This window comes from Sminthopsis crassicaudata, chromosome 2 (assembly GCF_048593235.1).
Source record: "Sminthopsis crassicaudata isolate SCR6 chromosome 2, ASM4859323v1, whole genome shotgun sequence".
Lineage (NCBI taxonomy): Eukaryota > Metazoa > Chordata > Mammalia > Dasyuromorphia > Dasyuridae > Sminthopsis > Sminthopsis crassicaudata.
In genome coordinates, this window is record NC_133618.1 from 41,588,698 (window position 1) to 41,603,981 (window position 15,284).

Sequence of the window (15,284 nt, forward strand, 5' to 3'; positions counted from 1 at the left end):
TGGAACTGAATAGTAGGGGTCTGTTGTGCTGGTATTTGCCTTCCTGCCTCCATTCCTTTTCCCCATTTCACCTACATGGTCTGCTGATAAGATTTCTTCTTCTTTTATGCCATAAAAGGGACATTGAAAATCATCTCCTTCAATCCTCTAACTGGACAGATGGAGAGCAGGAGGCACAGACCTCACAAGACTGGCTTTCATAGAGCTGATATTTGACCCTGGTCATTGATAATAAATGCTATTTTCCAGCAAGTACAAAGGAAAGGCATAAAGTGCAAAGAATTCCCAAAGAAAATGCCAATTCCAACGGGTAGAAAGAAGTCAAAAGGGTCACCTTTAACCTTTTTCCTATGCTCTTCTCTCAGGTTGGAGCACCTCACCTCCTTCTCCCCAATGACTACTCTGCAGAGATCAGCTTTCTCTGATTCCCTTGAAATTTGGGGGCACTGAGGGAGCTGGGCGAGCATTACATATAGTCCTTTAAACTGTCCAGATGCACTCTGGTGGATCTTGGAACCAAGCCCAGTCCTTAGTCTTGGCAGAGGAGTGAAGGGGCAGGACCCATAGAAATGGTCAAACGTGGAGTCTGTTTCTTTCAAATTCTCTCCACCTTTATACCCTATTACAATGACATCACTGCAGGAGGCTATCAATGTGCTAACTATAAACACATTGCTATTATTATGTACATGCCTCCTTGTTTCAAGTATCTGTTTCAAGGAACACCCAGGTTGTCAGGACCTTGACTTCTCAGGAAGGGTGAGAGGCTCCCAAGGGGAGATGAGAGCTGAACAGTCAGCAGGCTCCCTCTGGGCTGAAAGGTCTCAACTCAACCAGAGTTTCTGAGCCCTCCACAGTCCTTCCCCTCAGCTCTCTGGAAGAGCTGGACCCTCAGCAGCAGTTTCAGGGCCCCCAATTCCCTTTGATCCTCATACTTCCCACAATGACTAAGATCATTTCCTACATCTTTGAGGCCTCAGTTCGTGGAATTTTGTGGAATGTGAATACCTCTCCCAGGCAGTAACAGATGGAGGTGAGGAGAGAGGGAGGAACCAGAGAGCAAGAGATCAGAAAAATAGCACATCGTTTCATTAGAACTGGCTCATTGTGGTATGAGAAATGATGAGCAGGACGGTCTCAGGAAAGCACAGAAAATCTGACATGAGCTGAGAGAAAGTGAACTGAGCAGAACCAGAACTTGGAGTAATCACAGCAGGAGACCACAGTGAACAACTGTGCAGAACTTAACTACTCTGGTCAAGGCATTGACACAAGACATAGGAAAGTGAACACAAAGAAAACTTCTCTCTCCCACAAAGGGAAATGAGGAACTCTGAATGCAGAATGCAAAGGTGAGCTCCATCCAAGCCTGGCCTATGACTAGGCTGGGGGAAGGATGATGAGGTCATCCTTTGGAATGGAACCTCCAGCATCCAAGTGGAGAACAGAATCACCAAGATCATAACCCCAAGGAGATACCTGATAACCCAACATCCTGCACCTGGCTAGTTAGAGGTGCTGGGGATGGAGGGGAGATCTCAGCTGTCTCACTGGTCGTCCCTCCTCCTCCTGGAGGCTGCACAAGGATCTCAGACCAACGGATCTCATGAGAGAGAAACTATGTCCTTGCACAAGCTGCATACGTGGGACACAGGCCAGGCCCACTTATGATTATGCACGTCCCCAGAGGTTAACTGCAGGGAACCCATCCCGGGATTATCCTGGCAAGCTCACCCCCAGGGAATCCACCGAACCTTCTTTGAAACTTCTCCATAAATCCTCAAAACTAACATTCCAATTGAAAGGCTGTGATGCCATCAAAATCATCCTTGGGGACAAGCAGCCAGGACACTGCTACAAAATATAACTTCAGGGACCATCTGTGTGCCAAGGGGGTATGCTTTCCTTTGTAAAGTAAGTCCTCCATTCCACCTTAATGTTTCTAAGGGGCTTGTTAGGAGAAACCTGTGATTCTTTCTACTCACTACTTAACACCTTCTAAACACTATGGGTCCTGCACCCCAGGCTACTTAAGCACCCCTTTCACTGTATATAATGCCAGCACCTCTGATCCCACCCCTTCAAGGAGACCAAGGAGGGGGTTTGGGGAAAATGCTCTATGGTACTGACAGAAGGACACTTCAATGCTGGTGCCCTGGGGGGGTCTTAGAACAGGAAAATGTTCTCTCCCACCTAGCAGCCACTATTAACCAGCGGGCCAAGGAGACTGCACATTCTCCGGGAGACCCAAGAAGTAACAGGACATCCTAAATTCCAAGTCATGAAGCACTGGGACTCAGGCTTTAGAGCACATGAACAATAAGGACAACAACAACACCTCCAAGGTAAACTCCAAAGCACCAACTCCATTGAGGCGCTTTTTAATGTCATCAAGAGGTAGCTAATAACAGCCCCTAACATAATTCTCAAGAGCATTCCATGAAACTCAAGCCAAAACATGTGGCCTGGGAGAAAAGACCCCAGGGCCTTCTTTAAGCTTTCTTGTGGACCTGAAGTGGGCACCCAAATTATTCACTGGCAGGCAAGAAGCCTTCCTGATATTCAGCAAGAGACAGAGGAGCAGACCTCCAGTGTCCATAGGAAGAGGAACAGGAGAGAATAGAGGAAAGGAGAAAAATCCTGAACAAGAAATCTCCCAACAGCAAATGTTGAAAACTATCTTTACGCGCAGAGACCCCCTTTCCCGTGTTCTCCCAAGGACTCGGGAGCACTCAGGGAGCCGGGGATTCCTCCTTTCAGGAGCTCTGGGACTTCCCTTCGGCTCCCGGGAAGAGCCGGCCCCTCAGCAGCAGTTTCAGGGCTCACGGCTCCCTCTGACCCTCGGACCACCCACAACGCCCAAGGTCAGTTCCTGTGTCCTTGAAGACTCGGCTCTTGGAGTTCTGTCTCATGGGAAAACTTCTCCCAGGCAGAGACGGCCGGAGATGACGAGGGAGGAAGGAGCCAAAGGGAACAAGAGACAGAGACTGACTGGGAGAGAATGACTGGGTCTCTGTGAGCTGTGATGGAGAAGAGGTTCTGGAAACCCCTGAGAAGTCTCATATGAGCCAATGCAAAGGGAAGTGATCGGCCTGGGGAGGACACGACCCACAGTTAGAGAAACGGTGTCCAATGACCCGCCGAGCACAAGGCAGCCTCTTGTGGAGACGATGACACGGGACGCTTTGTGAGCACTAAGGATGGGAACCTCTCTCTCCCACACAGGGAACGGAGGAACTCTGAGCGCAGAACGCACTTTGGAACCCCCAGTCGGCCTGGACCACGACTAGGCTGGCGGAGGGATCACGGGGTCATCCCTTGGAATGAAACCTCCAGGGCCCAAGTAGAGAACAGAGCGACCAAGATCATACCCCCCAGGAGACGCCCGACACCCCAACATCCCGCACCCAGAATCCGGGGACCTCAGAATGCTGCCCCCCAATTCCAGGCTGGGTTATCCCCACTTCTCTAGCCAAAGGACCCTCATCATCATCCCCCCACTTGTTTTTCTTTCCCAACACTGACACCGGCCTCAGAACAAGAGCTCACGGCCACGGGCCCAGGGAGCCAGGCTGGGTGGGAGCCCGGCTGGGTGGGAGCCCAAGGAAGCTCCGTGTTCAGGGGGAGCAACACAGTTAGCCAGGGCCCTGATAATGTAGCAGCTCCGGGGGAAGGTGAGCAGCAGGGACAAGGCCCTCAGGCCCCGCTCATGGGAGAACAGGCAGGACACGGGGGCTATGGAGAAAGGCAGACCTGGGAGCTCCTGGCTCTGCTCCAATAATCACCAAGTTGTGACCTGGAAAAGGAATCCGCCCCTGAGTGGGCCCAGAAGGCACGAATGGGAGCCACAAGTGCTGCTGCAAAGAGCCCCAAGAAGTTCTGAGATCAGCAATGAGCTCCTGTCACTGAAAGCTGGTGGGGAAGGAGGCGGGAAACGGTTTCCCCCACATGGAGGATCAGGCCCGGGGCTGGGAGAAGATGCTGGAGCCGCAAACACGTGGCCATTCCCGCCCAGGGACAGACCGGACTCACTGACATAATAACCCTGCTGGGGATAGGACCCAAAGCCTGACAATAAGGCTAAAAGAAGATCCAAATGAGGCAACATTCCCTCCCTTTATTCTGCACAAACACACATGGGAGGAATGGAAAGCAATCAAAACAAACAAAAAATGCATAAGGAAATATGAATTACCTCATTGGATAAAGGGATCTGGAAACAAGATGCAGCCGAGACAACACAAGAATAAATGGACTAGACTTCCAGCCTAGAGGGCGGAGGGGACGCCCACAGCTGCTTCAGCTCCCCACTTTCTCTCACAATAATTTATATTTCATGACAAACCTCATTTAGTGCCTGACTGAAAACAATTAATTACCAAGAGAAGATGCCTCCAAATTAGGCAGAAAAGGCCCCTTTTGCTCACGGGCGGGGACGGTTTTGGATTGGGCACAGCCTGAGGGCAGGCAGGGGGAGCAGGGCAGGCAGATCACACTGAGCAGCCCAGAGGGGGAGGGGGTGATTTCAGCCGTTTCTACAGGGAGAACTTTCCCAGTGTGGCTACTTTGCTCTGGCAGCAAACCAGGATCAGCAGAGAAGCTACAAACACAATGGGGAACAACGATAACCCCAAAAAGCTGGGGTTTCTCTGGACCTGGACACACCCACCCGGAGTGACTCAGTGTGTTCTTAGAGTCAGATTCTCAGAGCGCAGACGCAGTGCAGCCATTGTTGTCCTGCTAGAGCCTCGCTGCTGCCCCCTGCACTCTGTAAAGGAAGCTCAGAAACAGCATCCATCAAAAAATAAATAAATAAATAAAACAGACCCCATTTGTGGTTTTTCTTAGTTTGTTTTCTTTGATCTTCTCTGACAAAATGAGCAAAAAATTTAAAAGGAGTCTAACCACTGACAGCTTCTATATGGAGAGAGAGCAGACTTTAAACCCTGAGATGAAAAACAGACTGTCCCCAGAGGAATCCCCAAAGGGGGATATGATCTGCTCCTCAATACACAAGACTCTCATAGAAGAAATCAAAAAGGCCCTCACAAGAGACAGAAGAGAAATGGGAAAAAGGAAGGGAAGGTTGACAAGAGTCTGGAGAAGTCATCCACACATTTAAACACAGAGTGGATAAAGAAGTCAAATGCTTGAAAAGCAGAATTAGTGAACTGGAAAAAGAAAACAGCTCTCTAAAAAATAAAATTGGCAAAATGGAAAAAATTCCATAGAACAAAACAATTCTTTGCACAATGATGGCCTTGGCATACACAGGGACCAGGAAGAGCCAAGAGAAAACAGCTTCTGAAGCCGCACATCATGGACGACTCTCCCAACTCGTGATTTAATCTAGAACTGGGAGACAGCCAACATCACACAAGATCATACTCCACAGGAGAGAGCCAGCACCCCAGAATCCAGGAACGCAGAATGACACCCAAATCCGGTGTGTGCATCCCCACTTCCCAATACACATGGATTCCCACCTATATTGCACCCCAACATCTGCATCCAAATATGATGGAAACTAAAGGAAACATCAGTTTTCTCAAACACAGTACTGACTGATCTCATGCCTACTTCAAACAGACCTGATGGAGGTTTTCACTGGGTCCGGAAGAGAGTGGAGCAAGACTGGGTGGGAGACACGGCTGACAGGAATATAGGGCGAGCTCAGCTGGATCACTAGCAGACCCCCCTCTTCCTGGAGACTGAACTAGGATCTCATGCCAATGGAGGACATAGATAAAAGTCTTCTTCCAATCCAGCATTCTGGAGAGCAATTTGGAACTATGCCCAAAAAGTTATCAAACTGTCCATACCCTTTGACCCAGCATTGCTGTTATTGGGCTTATATCTTTATACTAAAGAGCAAAAAGGGACCTGTAGGTGCCAAAATGTTTGTGGCAGCTCTTTTTGTTGTAGCTAGAAACTGGAAGATGAATGGATGTCCATCAATTGGAGAATGGTTGGGTAAATTGTGGTATATGAAGGTTATGGAATATTATTGCTCTGTAAGAAATGACCAGAAGAAGGAATACAGAGAGGCTTGGAGAGACTTACGTCAACTGTTGCTGAGTGAAGTGAGCAGAACCAGAAGATCACTGTACACTTCAACAACAATACTGTATGAGGATGTATTCTGATGGAAGTGGAAATCTTCAACATAAAGAAGATCCAACTCACTTCCAGCTGATCAATGATGGACAGAAACAGCTACACCCAGAGAAGGAACACTGGGAAGTGAATGTAAACTGTTAGCACTACTGTCTATCTCCCCAGGTTACTTATACCTTCGGAAGCTAATACTTAATGTGCAACAAGAAAATGGTATTTACACACAAATATTGTATCTGGGTTATATTGTAACACATGTAAAATGTATGGGATTGCTTGTCATCAGGGGGAGGGAGTGGAGGGAGGGAGGGAGGGGATAATTTGGAAAAATGAATACAAGGGATAATATTATAAAAAAAAAATTACTCGTGCATATATACTGTGGAAAAAATTCTAAAAAAAAAAAAAATAATCTAAATGAGAAAGGCCAAAAACAAAAAAATAAAAAATAAAGGTCTTCTTCCATTCCAAAGTACTTTTTGCTGTTTGTTCTCCTTATGACTTATGAGCACTTAGGAAACCCCATCTCTTCTCCCCCCCATGGAAATCACCCCTAAGATAAGAAATTAAATAGCCAGGTCCTGTCTGCATTTCCCTAGGAATTGACATCCATCAGATGCTCCACTGTCAAGACTAAAACCCTACCAAAGAGCCCCAAGGCATTGGAACTAGAGAGGAGAGGGCCGTTATGCTGGTATTTGCCTTCCTGCCTCCATTCCTTTTCCCCACTTCACCTACATGGTCTGCTGAGGAGATTTCTTCCTCTTTTATGCCATAAAAGGGACATTGAAAATCATCTCCTTCAATCCTCTAACTGGACAGATGGAGACGACCAAGACGACTTCCTAAGATTCTGGGAACGAGGGACCAACCCACGGGTCTGGGAGAAAAGAGAGCCTTTGACGTCTCTCACCCTGGCCGTCCTTATAGGCCTGGGGTCGGTGGGCACAAGAACAGGAATTGCCTCCTTAGGTACTTCCAACATGCAGTATGCTCAGTTCAGTGCAGCTATTGACAAAGATCTTCAGGAACTGCAGTCAGGCCTCAAGCACCTTAAAGACTCTGTCGCCTCCCTGGCTGAAATGGTCCTGCAGGATAGGAGAGGCTTAGACCTCCTCTTTTTTCAACAGTGTGGCCTTTGTGCTGCATTAAAAGAGGAATGTTCCTTCTATACTGATAAGCTTGGACTAGTAGAGGATAGTCTAAAAAGGGTCAAAGAAAGCCTAGAAAAAAGAAAGAGAAAGAGAGCAGAACGAATCCTGGTATCAAAATTGGTTCTCTACATCCCCCTGGCTTGCCACCCACTCCCCAGTCTTTTAGCGCCCCTTATAGGTGTTTTGCTGCTTCTCTCCTTCGGCCCCTGGGCCTTCAACAAGCTACTTTCATCAAATCACAGGTCGATTCTGCCCTACAAAAACCCGTGGCAGTTCTTTATCACCAGCTTAGCGCTAATGGATCCTGTGATGACCCCCCTTCTACCATCGCCCACAAAAGCCTTCGATTCTCCATCCTCGCCACGGAAATCGAGTCCCCGTGGTACCTAAGGGTATGGCGATACCTCCGATGGACACGGCCTTAATTGCAATAATGTGGGCTATTGCTGTGAAAGAGCCAATGACGGGAGTATTGTGGTCCCATGATCTGGAAGTATACCTTTTATGGCTGCAGGGACACCCAATGTCCAATTATTGTGGGTCCGCTCCCAGAGGCACGCTTCAGCCAATTTGGGCTAAAATGCTGGGGGCGGGGCCACCCACATAGCCTAAGACAGGGGCCCTGCCCTTCTTGGCCCTGAGGGCCTGGTTATCTGGGTACCGAGCATGGGTGCAGGCCACATCGCCTAAGACAGGTCTTTCACCAGCCCTTGTGTAGAAAAATCTTTTTGCCTTCTAAAGAGAAAAGGGGGAAATGTTGGGAGCCAACGGCTTCGGCCCAGGTGCCGTCCCCCCCTGCAAGGGAACCACACCCTTAGGCAAACAGTGAGAATTGGCCGACCACAGAATGTTCCAACATTGTATGTCCTAACCGCAAAATGTTCCTGTTCGTTGAACCATCCATCGCCCATGTTCCCTTCCCAGGCCCAACCCTACTTCTCTTCCCATGCTTCTTGCTATATAAGCCGTGTCTGAGAACATTAAAATAGACCTTGACAAGAACTTGTTTGGTCTCCCTCTTTCTTTCTCGCCCATTTCTCTTTCAGATTGGGTTCCCCTCGACCCCCTTGAATAACTGAGTCCTGCTGGACGGGACAAATAGCTTCTATACAGAAAGAGAGCAGGTTTTCAACCCCCAGGAGACTAATAGCAGACAGGCTCCAGACAATTGTTGGTCCCCAACACAAAAGGCTCTGCTAGAAGAAAAGAGCTAGAAGGAAAATGGGGAAAGGAAAGAGAAGCTATGCAAGAGAGTAACAACTTTCTGAAATGTGAATTGGAAAAGGTAAGAAGCTCCCAGGAAGTGTAGGAAAACAGAACTTGTGAACTGGAAAATGTGAAGAGCTCCCACGAAAGAAAGATTCGTGAATTGGAAAAAGAATTGTACTCACTGAAAAAAAATTAGTGAAATGGAAAGAAATTCCATAGAACACAATGCAGAGCAGCTAATGAGTACAGGCCCCACCATCCACCCAAGGGCGTCTTTTCTACTATTAATGCTCTTAATGAGGAATTCTCCTCATGATTTCCCTTTGTGGTCTAGTTTTTCCTGTACAAAAACAACAATGTAGAGAATCATGTTTATTTTACCCCATAGCACTCTGCTGACTGTCCTGGAACACAAACTCTTACAAAAATGAACGTTGGACACTATTCTTATGTGTATTGACAACAATGAAACCCTAGTGAGGGGAAAAACTGCTCCCCAAGGTCACCCAAGGATCACTTCCACCCAGCTTTTACCAATATGAACAATGCAAACCTCCCCAGGCAAAGCTCCAAAGCACTGAGTCTCCTCGTCTTCCTTAAAGAGGAATAACTGAGAGGCAGCTCCAGGGGCCTTCAAGTCCTTTTATGACATTACATGAGAGCAAAGCCACAGACAGTGGGGAGACCCGGGAGGGGTTTAAAACCCTTAACTCCAGTAAGGATCCTGATGACGTGTCTCATCTGGTTCCTCAACACCAACATGACAGGGGGCAACATTGGCCAAAAGTCCCCTCCTGGCCACACCAGGCCCCCAAGGCCCCCTTCCTACATGCTGAATGAAGAGACACAAGAGAACATCTTCCAGAAACCCCTAAGAAGTCTCATATGAGCCAATGCAAAGGGAAGTGATCGGCCCGGGGAGGACACGACCCACAGTTAGAGAAACAGTGTCCAATGACCCGCCGAGCACAAGGCAGCCTCTTGTGGAGACAATGACGCGGGACGCTTTGTGAGCGCTGATGATGGGAACCTCTCTCTCCCACACAGGGAACGGAAGAACTCTGAGCACAGAACGCACTTGGGAACCCCCGGCCGGCCCGGACCACAACTAGGCTGCAGGAGGGATCACAGGGTCATCCCTTGGAATGAAACCTCCAGAGCCCAAGTGGAGTACAGAGCGACCAAGATCATACCCCCCAGGAGACGCCTGACACCCTGACATCCCGCACCAGAATTCGGGGACCTCGGAATGCTGCCCCCAATTCCAGGCTGGGTTCATCCCCACTTCTCTAGCCAAAGGACCCTCATCATCATCCCCCCACCTGTTCTTCCTTCCCAACACTGATGTCCAGAACAAAGTAAGAAGCTAAAGGAAACATCAGTTTTCTCAGAATCCCAAAGGGGTCTCATTCTCTACTTGGGACACATGCGGCCTGTGCGCGGCCATTGCCAGGTCCCCCAGAATCCTGCTGTCCTGCCCTCTTTCCTCCTCTCTCTCCTCATGGTCTGGAGATATCCAAATAAGTGGATGTTTTCTACAAACTTAGATGTGAGGAAAATCCACTAATTCCATGGGAACAGCTCTGACCCCTGATGCCATTAGAAACGATGACCAGGAGGGTTTCAAAGAACACACAGAATCCTATGTGACCCGACACAACGTGGAGCGAACAGAACCAGGACACGGCCCATGACCACAGCCCGACAGTGACCAACTGTGCAAAACGTAACTGTCCTCATCAAGATCTCGATCCAAGAAAATTCCAAAGACCCCACAATGAATTCTCTCCCTCCACTGCGGGCACAACGCTGGCAGGGGCGCCCTCTGACAGCTGTCTGCGGGAGCAGGCATGTGCCAAGGACTCAGCAGCCCAGCCCGGGTCCCGGCCTTCGTGTGTCCCCCCGAGCAGGAAGGCGCTCGGTCAGGAAGGCACGGAGAGCGGGGCTCAAGGAAAGCCCCCACGTCTGCCCTAGAGGACACGGTCAATGAAACATTGCATCGACATGTAAATGCAATAGAGCCGTTTAATATGGAGAGGAGCAGGGATGCAGGTGCGGCTGCCATCTGTGAGAGCCTGTGTCAAAGCGCAAGAAGCAGGGGGAGACTCGGGCACCGTGGGACGATCCCCGGGCTTTCCCCCCGGTGGGGGTGCGGAAAAGCTGCGTGCAGCGGAGAAAGGATGCTGACTCTGCAGAGGGATGTCCGGTCGGCTCAGGGGCATCCAGTGCAGGCGGGAGGCGGGTATTCCCCTGACCATCTCAGGGGGTTTGGACAAATCCTGCCCTTCACACAGAGCGGGCACGGAGGCCTCAAGTCCTCGATGCCGGGCCCGCAGCTTAGGATCCCTCAGGTAAGTATTGTAAGTATTGGAAAAGGGATTTCCATCAGGCGGGGACTACAGGGTGACCCACCCTCAAGTGACCATGAGGACGGCGCCCGGGGCAAGACGGTCCCCATGACTGAAAACACAATGACCGTAGGCGCCAATGATGAATTATCTTTCAACAGAATAGGAAAAATAAAGTATTATTGTGTAAAAAGACAAATCATAGTGATAAAAGAGGAGGTAAGAAAGGACCCAGATAAACCTAAGGATCACAGCCACTCAGTCTGTGACACGTGAACCACAAGGAGATCGCAAAGAACGCCCAAGTTCAGGGGGAGACCAGCAACCGCTGACTGTGCTTTTCCACAGCAGGAATCATTAAGGGGGAGCTAAAAACAGAGCCTGAGAGGCCTCAGCAGCAGTTTCAGGGCCCCCAATTCCCTTTGATCCTCATACTTCCCACAATGACTAAGATCAATTCCTACATCTTTGAAGCCTCAGGTCGTGGAATTTTGTTGAATGTGAATATCTCTCCCCGCTAGTAAACGCTAGAGGTGAGGAGGGAAGAAGGAAGCAGAGAGCAAGAGATCAGAAAAATAGCACATCGTTTCATTAGAACTGGCTCATTGTGGTATGAGAAATGATGAGCAGGACGGTCTCAGGAAAGCACAGAAAATCTGACACGAGCTGATAGAAAGTGAACTGAGCAGAACCAGAACTTGGAGTAATCACAGCAGGAGACCACAGTGAACAACTGTGCAGAACTTAACTACTCTGGTCAAGGCATTGACACAAGACATAGGAAAGTGAACACAAAGAAAACTTCTCTCTCCCACAAAGGGAAATGAGGAACTCTGAATGCAGAATGCAAAGGTGAGCTCCATCCAAGCCTGGCCTATGACTAGGCTGGGGAAGGATTATGGGGTCATCCTTTGGAATGGAACCTCCAGCATCCAAGTGGAGAACAGAATCACCAAGATCATAACCCCAAGGAGATACCTGACAACCCAACATCCTGCACCTGGCTAGTTAGAGGTGCTGGGGATGGAGGGGAGATCTCAGCTGTCTCACTGGTCGTCCCTCCTCCTCCTGGAGGCTGCACCAGGATCTCAGACCAATGGATCTCATGAGAGAGAAACTACGTCCTTGCACAAGCTGCATACGTGGGACACAGGCCAGGCCCACTTATGATTATGCACGTCCCCAGAGGTTAACTGCAGGGAACCCATTCCGGGATTATCCTGGCAAGCTCACCCCCAGGGCTTCCCCAGCACCTTCTTTGAAACTTCTCCATAAATCCTCAAAACTAACATTCCGAATGACAGGATGTGATACCATCAAAATCATCCTTGGGGACAAGCAGCCAGGACACTGCTACAAAATATAACTTTGAAGACCATCTGTGTGCCAAGGGGGTATGCTTTCCTTTGTAAAGTAAGTCCTCCATTCCACCTCAATGTTTCTAAGGGGCTTGTTAGGAGAAACCTGTGATTCTTTCTACTCACTACTTAACACCTTCTAAACACTATGGGTCCTACAACCCGTACTTAAGCACCCCTTTCACTGTATATAATGCCAGCACCTCTGATCCCACCCCTTCAAGGAGACCAAGGAGGGGGTTTGGGGAAATCTCTATGGTACTGACAGAAGGACACTTCAATGCTAGTGCCCTGGGTGGGATACTTAGAACAGGAAAATGTTCTCTCCCACCTAGCGGCCACTATTAACCAGCGGGCCAATGACACTGCACATTCTCCGGGAGACCCAAGAAGTAACAGGACATCCTAAATTCCAAGTCATGAAGCACTGGGACTCAGGCTTTAGAGCACATGAACAATAAGGACAACAACAACACCTCCAAGGTAAACTCCAAAGCACCAATTCCATTGAGGCGCTTTTTAATGTCATCAAGAGGTAGCTAATAACAGCCCCTAACATAATTCTCAAGAGCATTCCATGGAACTCAAGCCAAAACATGTGGCCTGGGAGAACAGACCCCAGGGCCTTCTTTAAGCTTTCTTGTGGACCTGAAGTGGGCACCCAAATTATTCACTGGCAGGCAAGACGCCTTCCTGATATTCAGCAAGAGACAGAGGAGCAGACCTCCAGTGTCCATAGGAAGAGGAACAGGAGAGAATAGAGGAAAGGAGAAAAATCCTGAACAAGAAATCTCCCAACAGCAAACGTTGAAAACTATCTTTACATGTATTTGGAAGGATGAAACACTAGATTATAACCTGGAAAAGCTCACTGCTCCCAGGAACCGGCCACAACCACCCAGAGTGACTAAGCACATTCTTAGAGTCTCAGAGCACAGATGCAGCCCAGCCATTGCTGTCCTGAGAGTGCCTCGCTGCTGCCCCCAGTCTGCTCCTCAATATCTATCATAGAAGAAATCAAAAAGCCTCTCACAAGAGAGCTAGAACCAAAATGGGAATAGGAATGGGAAGCTTGGCAAGAGAGTCTGGAGAAGTCTTCTCACTCATTTAAAGAGAGTGGATAAAGAAATCCAATCCTTGAAAAACTGAATTGGTTAAATGGAAATAGAAAGTAGTTCTCTAAAAAATAAAATTGGCAAAATGGGAAAAAACTCCATAGAACAAAATAACTCACTGAAAAACTCACAATTAGAATTTAAAAAGTGAGCCAAAAAATACTTCATTGAACATCAGAATCGAAAAAATAGAATTAAATGACTCTAGGAGACACCAAGAATCAGTCAAGCAAAACCAGAAAAATGAAACAATGCGAAAAAATGTCAAATACCTTCTTGGCAAGACAACAGACCTGGAAAATAGATCCAGGTGAGACAATCTGAGAATTATTGGACTCCCTGAAAAATATGATGAAAAAAAGAGCCTGGACACTATTTTCCAAGAAAGTATCAATGAGAACTTTCAAGAAATAGAAAGTTATAGAAACAGAGGGTAAAATATTCATTGAAAGAATTCATTGATCACCTACTGAATGGGACCCTAAAATCAAAACTCCAAAAAATATTATGGATAAATTCCAGAACTCTCAGATCAAGGAAAAAATACGGCAAAGTGCTAGGAAAAAAAAATCAGATATGGAGGAGCCATAATAAGAATTATTCAGGATGAAGCAGCATCCACATTGAAGGATCAAAGGGCCTGGAACCCGATATTCCAAAAGGCTAAGGAACTTGGTATGCAGCCAAAAATAGCTTACCCAGCTAAAATGAGCATCTTTTTCCAGGGAAGAAGATGGACATTCAATGAAATAGGTGACTTTTTTTTTTTAAACCGGAATTAAACAAAATGTTTGATCTCCAAATATACGACTCAAAAAAAACCTAAAAAGGTAAAAAAATTTAAAAAAAAAAAAAAAAAAAAAAAAAAAAAAAAAAAAAAAAAAACCCTCCCAAAAGAGTTACCACAGGCACCGAGAGGACCAGAACTCGACCCATCCTGGGTCCTCCATGTGGAACTGCAAGAATAGGAGCCTGAGCTGGGCCCCAGCTGCAATGGGAAGAAAGGGAGGGAAAATGTTGCCTAAGCCAAAGCTGAGGACTTTAGCTGCTATTGGACAGACATTTCCCTTGCTCCATTTCACCACCTCAGCTTTAAGATGCTAATAAGATGAAGTGAACCACTGGGCAGAATCATTAGTGTCCTTGTTCTTCATCACTGAGCAACAAGGACCTTTAAAGGGGGAGACCCCAGTCATTGAGAAAAAAGTTCAACAGGCACTGGGGGGATTCTGTCCTAGAAATACTTCATTCACTCTAGGGGCTACAATAACCACTGCTCTACTTCCCTGTTGTGACTTGCCCTTTCTCAGTTACACCTCAATAAATATCCTTTTGTCTTCCTGCCTTGAGGATCTGACTTCAATCTGGGAAGGGTCGTCTTTGTTCCACCCAGCTTTGGGAGTTCGTCTGGGATGGCTGCAGGTGAGGAAGAATCTTTTCCACACTGAATCCCGGTTTAGGCCACTTCAAGAGAGTTCTCTGGTGCCCTTGGGCTCCCCCAGGATCTCCCGCTCCAACTGGATAAATTCCAGAAGTGGGACATTCAGAGAAAGCAGAAATGGAAGCAAGTGGAGCTGCTTGGTCTAGCAAGGTGAGAATTAATTTGTCAGGAGATAACCCAGCAGAGGAAAGTTTAGAATCAGTCATCAGTTGTTCCCACAATGCAGGCAAGCAAGAATAGGTGAGCCAGGGAATCCAAAATGAACAAGAACATGAGTGCTCTCCCTTTGGGAAGAAGTGGGGAGTATCCTAGGTGACCGGGTTTAAGAGAATAAACGGTTCCAGTACCTAAGAGTTCTCTCATGTCTTTGTGTTAAGATTGGAAAGAGTATTATGAACCATGGGAAAGGAACAATCTAAAGAACCTGGCTCTAAAAACCAACCAACTTCTGCAGAAGACAACCTTAAAAGAAACAGGAATAAGAATTGGGATGAAGTATCAAAAAATAAAGGGAAAAACAAAAGGGAAATGGTTACATGCTC